Below are 6,877 nucleotides of genomic sequence, written 5' to 3' on the forward strand. Positions count from 1 at the left end.
GAATGGCTAAGCACTCGAATACGTGATTTAAATGAAGCTTAATTGCCGCAGCTGTGTGTCAGGGAAACAAGGGGTTATTTACCCATAAGTCCATTGTATATTGTGCGCTCCAAATAGCTTGGACGCGTTGCAAGACTCACTACGCGCACTTTCTTGTTCAAGACGGAAGGAGGATTTGCGCGGTAGTGATTCTTGCAACGCATCCAATAGGACGCATGCAAGCTATTTGGAGCGCACAATATACGACGGACTTATGGGTAAATAACCCCTTGTTTCCCTGACGCACAGCTGCAGCAATTAAGCCTCATTTAAATCATGTATTCGAGTGCTTAGCCACTTGTGAGCCCATGCCTGATGGCAGCCTCCATAGGTCTCTCACTTTGAATTGAATTCATTTTAAAGGATACCTTAGAGCAAATCTAAATTTAAAAACGGGGAAGCAGGCATGTGTAGTGGGCTCTCCTCATTTCCAACGCTCTCCGTTTTCCTCTGTCCCCCTCCGTTACTGTATACCAACCCCCCGAACTTACTTCCTGGTCGGGAGGGTTGGTGCGGACTGCACAAACGCTTCCCTGCGGACTCTCATCTTTGATGTCGCAGCCGGGAGTGCTCTGCACATGTACACTATATACACGTAGCACGCATGGGTAGAACGCTTGCAGACACGCATGCGCAGTCCGCACCGACTCTCCCGACCAGGAAGTAAGTTCGGGGGGTCGGTATACAGTAACGGTGTGGAATGGGGGGGAGCGGTGGGCATGAGGAGAGCCCACTACACATGCCTGCTCCCCTTTTTTAAATTTAGATTTGCGCTTAGGTATCATGTTTAACAAGCAGACAGCAATAAAAAGAAACAAAGCTTAGTGTAGGGATAGGTTTGGCTTACACAATAAAGAAATGACAAACTATAACCATTAGAGGTGCAGATAGATATCGGAACAATCCGTCATTATTTTTTTGATTGTATTATATACCATGGATATTTAACCCCTTCAGTACCAGCTGTCCCTGGCCCCTTAAGGACCAGAGACCGCTGGCACCAAAAATCGTTGCATACCGACGAATCACCGGTACCGCCGCACACCTGTTGCATCAGTCCACCCGCTCAGCCATCTCTATGACGGCAGAGCTCTGTGAGCCAGTCAGGAGCCGATTTCATTAGCTCCATACCGTGTGATCAATATAAGCCAATGGGATTTGCTCACACTTATGACAGGGTCAGGAGCCATTGAAATTGGCTCCTGACTGGCTCACGGAGCTCTGTTGTCATACCGTTAGCAGGGCGAGTGAGCTGCGGTGGGCAGAGAGCGAAGTCCACACAGAAACACTTGCACCGTTGTCTAAGAATTATAGCTCTTTTATTCCATAGAAAGGCAGCAGTGATAGACTGCTGTTTCGAGTATACAACTCTTTATCAAACTGCTTGTTGCAACAAGCAGTTTGATAAAGAGTTGTATACTCAAAACAGCAGTCTGTCATTGCTGCCTTCCTATGGAATAAAAGAGCTATAATTCTTAGACAGCGGTGCCAGTCTTTCTGTGCTATACATACACAATGATGAATGACAGTGCTCCTCTTCTACAATTCTTTATATCTGCAAAATGTAAACATACTGCACATAGAGCATTACTGCGATATATGTAAATGACCACACTCCACAGGTGAAAGGTGATGCACGCGTGACTCAAAACAGTGTATAAACACAGCAGACTGTCCCACAATAGTAGCTGCTCACCAGATCATCGCCACCTCATATCCAGGTGGGTCTAGCATGTGTTGTCAAACAATGACCAGGCTACATTTGCTTCCATCATAGGTAGGAAAAAGGTTTTAATCCAGACTCCATGTAAAACAAACAATATAATCGCTCATAGCGTAATTTTGTAAAAACAACTGTACTCAGCCTGCGCCATCCAGTGCACTTACGTAATTCCAATGAATAAAGCGCCTATCGGGCTGATAAGCCCAGTGGTTTCACCCAGCGCAATGCCCCTCCCCTCTCTTCAATTATCTTTACTCGCTGGCCATAGCTAGACAATGTGGGGACTTGCGCTCCATTTGAAGTATGCCATCTAGTGGTCTATTTGCCAATTGATACTCATACCTATCTATACTAGAAATATGAAATCACAATGAAATCTGGGGATTGCCCCAGGCAATGCAATTGGCTTAGTGTTTGCAATTGAGTAAAATGAATGAGTAAAATGTAATACTGTGAAACAGTTTCAACCTAATTTAGATGCCAATAATTTATCGTATCCTAAATGGTAGCCACCATTGTATTTAATCTGCTGCCTCATTTTTAACCCTGGTGACTATCCACCCATACTCTCTCAAATAAAAATTAGTGCATCACTCCTAGTTAACGACTGTTAACCCCTACATACTATGTATTGCGTGAATCGCTAGGCTGACCGTCTCCCTCATATAATATACCATAGTGCATAATAGAAATATTAATCCAATAATTGCAGTGTACATCAGTGTTTAACAACATGACACTGACTTAAGTGCAGACTAACCAGCAAGCTCATGGTGAACCAGAACTCATTGGAGTGTGTAAGGGACTACAATGGTCCTAAAATCCCCCTTACTAAAATGTTAAGAAAAACAAAAGTTTGCTTTCTTAAAACAGAAAGAATTTGCGATAATTGAGGTTGGAGTGAGCTTGAGATGTCTCCCAGTGCAACGCTGCTGAATATATGAAAATTAGCCATTGTTACCTTTAGAAGCTAAACACTCCTCCAGAACCACTGGAATGCAATGATGTGTCAGCTTGTTAAAGGGATACTGTAAGGGGGTCAGGGGAAAATGAGTTGAACTTACCCGGGGCTTCTAACGGTCCGCTGCAGACATCCTGTGTTGGCGCAGCCACTCACCGATGCTCCGGCCCCGCCTCCAGTTCACTTCTGGAATTTCTGACTTTAAAGTCAGAAAACCACTGCGTCTGCGTTGCCGTGTCCTCGATTCCGCTGATGTCATCAAGAGCACACAGCGCAGGCCCAGTATGGTCTGTGTCTGCGCAGTACACTCCTGGTGACATCAGCGGGAGCGAGGACACGGGCGTGCAGGCGCAGTGGTTTTCTGACTTTAAAGTCAGAAATTCCAGAAGTGAATTGGAGGCGGGGCCGGAGCATCGGTGAGTGGCTGCGCCAACACAGGATGTCTGCGGGGGACCATTAGAAGCCCCAGGTAAGTTCAGCTCATTTTCCCCCGACCCCCCTACAGTATCCCTTTAATTTGTACAGAGCCAAAATAATCCAACATGAATACAGACTGTTTTGGATTGTTTGATCCTCATCAGTGCATGGCATGGATTAATTTGGCTCTATGGAGTAAGGCTTGTAACACCAAGAGGTACAGACTAACCAGCAAGCTCATGGTGAACCAGAACTCATTGGAGTGTGTAAGGGACTACAATGGTCCTAAAAGCCCCCTTACTAAAATGTTAAGAAAAACAAAAGTTTGCTTTCTTAAAACAGAAAGAATTTGCGATAATTCAGGTTGGAGTGAGCTTGAGATGTCTTAAGTGCATTAAGCGCATGACTTAAGTGCATTCTCACAAATCATATGCTATGCCCATATTGCCTCTGTTAACATGCTATTCCCTATGTACAGGAATAGCCACAGAAGGACAGTTCTGTATCCCCAATAGTGTTAGTACCCTGTCCCCGGTGATCTTGATAAATCTCTTAACCACTTGACCTGTGTAGTGATGGGCCCCTTTGGTGAATGACAGGTGACAAAACTCTCGGCATAGTTACAAATTATATACACCCCAACCTGTCTCTACCTATAGCCCTAAATGTCATTACTAATAAAACAGTTGAGATCAAACTCAACGTTCAGGCCTCCTGGTGTGAGTGTTTTTAAATTATATATCCAAAGTCCCTCAGCCTGAGAAATGTCCCTCACTAAACTGGAGCCTCTCCATTTTTTAATGTGTGCTTCTATCCTCATGAACCTCAATCCTCTGGGGTCACAATTGTGAACTAATCGGAAATGATTTGAAATATTATGAGTGGCTAGACCTTTTCCGAATATTGGCCACATGCTCCCCTATGCTTTTGCGTAGTTTTCGTGTGGTTCGTCCTATATATTCCAAGTTACAGGGGCACCACAATATATATATATATATATATATATATATATATATATATATATATATATATATATATATATATATGACTCCTTTCGCGTTGCATGTGATGCATTGCTTAATTTGGTGATGCCTTCCCGTATTCTTTGATTGAATGAAGGCTCCCTTTTGGGGTTTGGCTTCACAGCACCCCTTACATCCACGCTTGGGAAAAAAAACCTTTCTGTCCCAGTAGATCTGTTCCTTCTGTTTGAGGCGGATCAATAAAACGAGAGATCAACTGGGATCTAAGGTTAGGTGCTTTTTTATATATAAAGCCCGGTTTCTCTGGTACGACTTTTAAGAGTGCCATCTTACTGCAAAAAATTCCAATGTTTTTGAATATGCGTTCTACATCCTTATGTTGACCATTAAAGTCTAACAGGATGTCAAACTCTCTGTTTTTGTTTGTTATTAGTTCTAGTGTGGTCTTCCAGCAAGGTCCTCCTATCCAATTTTTTATTTGGTTGGCCTGGCTTTGTAAATTTTATATTATCATAGCCTTTGTCTATAAATCTATTAATCAATATCTGGCTCTGCTGTTCGAACTCTTCAACCTCTGTGCAGTTGCGTCTAATGCGCATAAGTTGGCCTTTAGGAATGTTCTCCAGCCATCTTTTATGGTGGCAACTCCCCTTCGGTATCTATCCGTTTTTTATCTGTGGGCTTGAAAATATTTTGGTACTCAGCGCATTGTGTTGTTTAGCTATAACCAGATCCAGGAAGTCCACCTGTTTATCAGCCTTGTGAATGATATTTTAACAGGTGTCCAGTGGTCATTAACTACTGTACAAAAGATATCTAATTGTTCAGCCGGGCCCCTCCAGACGAAGAACAAATCGTCTATAAATCTGTTCCAGCTCACTATATTCTCTGCACCTGGCGTCTGTAATATTTCTTGTTCCCACTTGTCCATGTAGATATTGGCCACCGATGGGGAAAATTTTGCCCCCATGGCACATCCTGTTGTTTGTAGGTGTTATCTTCTACTTGAAGTCTTCGGACACTGTTGACCTTTCCACTGAAGGAAGAGGCGTTACCCAGTAGTGGATCTAAGCGACCACGGGTCTTCGCCCACACCCCCTTGAGGGGAGTGCAGGATTTAGCTGCCTAGTGCCCAGCCAGGTCACTACTGGGATAACCTCAGCAAGTGGTCAGGAGAACAGCGACGCTAATGTGTGATAAGAGACAGACGTGGTCAGGCAGTTTCCAGAGGTCCAGGGCAGGAGAGAGCAGCATGGTCGGGTCACAGGCCGAAGGTCGGGGCAGGCGGAGAACAAGCAGAAACGAGGTCACAATCCAAGAGTCGGGGCAGGCGGCAATCAGCAGGAGTCGGGGTCACAAGCCAAGGTCAAATCCAGGAGTCAATCAGAGATAACTGTAACAAAGGTTCCACGGGGCTTACGCCAAGCTGTCAGAACGAGCAGCACTGGAGTAATGGCCAGTGCTGCTTTTATACAAGATTTTGGCGCCGAAATTAACGCCCAGCGCATGCGCTGTGCGCACGCAATGCACTGCGTGCACACGCGCAGCGCCGCGCCCAGTCGCGCGCAAACGTGCGTGCGCACAAGACTCCACGCACGCGCGTGCACCACAGTCTGCGCGCATGCGCATACCGCACAACGCCGCGCGCTGCCAACCAGGAAGTCCACACATCAGGCCTAGGGACCCCCTGTGCATGCGCACCCCGGAACGGCCGCGGGAACGTCGTAGGGCCCCGGAGTGGTGTGTGACATTGCCCCCCCCCCCCCCCCTACGGGCAACCTCCGGGTGCCCCTAGGAGCAGGCTTCTCAGGGAACCTCTGGTGGAACTGTCTGACCAGTCTCGGGGCATGAACATTCTGGGTGGGCTCCCAAGTGTTTTCCTCCATACTGAACCCCTTCCATTTGACCAGGTACTGGACAGAATTCCTGATTCTTCTGCTGTCTAATATTCTTTCAACTTCAAATTCTTCGGCTCCATCCACCACAATTGGTGGAGGAGGAGAAACTGTACGGTCAGGGAAGTTGCTGGGAACTACCTTTTTCAGACAGGAAATATGGAATACAGGGTGGATTCGAAGTGAAGTAGGAAGGGAAAGCTTGAAGGCCACTTGGTTAATTCGGGTCAGTATGGGAAAAGGGCCAATGAATTTGGGCCCTAGTTTCTTGGAAGGGCAGTGTAATCTTAGATTAGCAATAGATAGCCAGACCAGATCTCCAGGGCGTAACTCAGGACTCTCCCTTCTTAATCTGTCGGCGGCTCTCTTCCCCTTCTCCAAAGTCTGTTTAAGAATTCTCTGGACCGTGCTGAAGTTGTCCTTGATCGCCGTCACTCTCTCTTGTACTCCAGGAACAGTGACCGTACAGTTAATGCCAGGTAGGAAAGAAGGGTGAAATCCGTAATTCACGAAAAAAGGAGATTGGTGGGTAGCTGAATGGATAGTGTTGTTATAGGCGAATTCAGCCGTAGCCAACAGAGGGACCCAGTCATCTTGTGAAGCCGAGATGAAACACCTTAAGTACTGTTCGAGGGTCTGATTGGTCCTCTCTGTCTGTCCATTAGATTGAGGGTGATACCCAGAGGATAATGAGGAATGGATTCCAAGACACTTGCAAAGTTCTTGCCAGAAGCGAGACGTGAATTGTACTCCACGGTCAGAAACCACGTCCAAGGGTAAGCCGTGTAGCCTAACAATTTCCCTGAGAAAAAGATCAGCTGTCTCAGTGGCAGATGGAACTCCCTTGCAAGGAAGAAAG

This window comes from Hyperolius riggenbachi, chromosome 5 (genome assembly GCF_040937935.1).
Source record: "Hyperolius riggenbachi isolate aHypRig1 chromosome 5, aHypRig1.pri, whole genome shotgun sequence".
NCBI lineage: Eukaryota > Metazoa > Chordata > Amphibia > Anura > Hyperoliidae > Hyperolius > Hyperolius riggenbachi.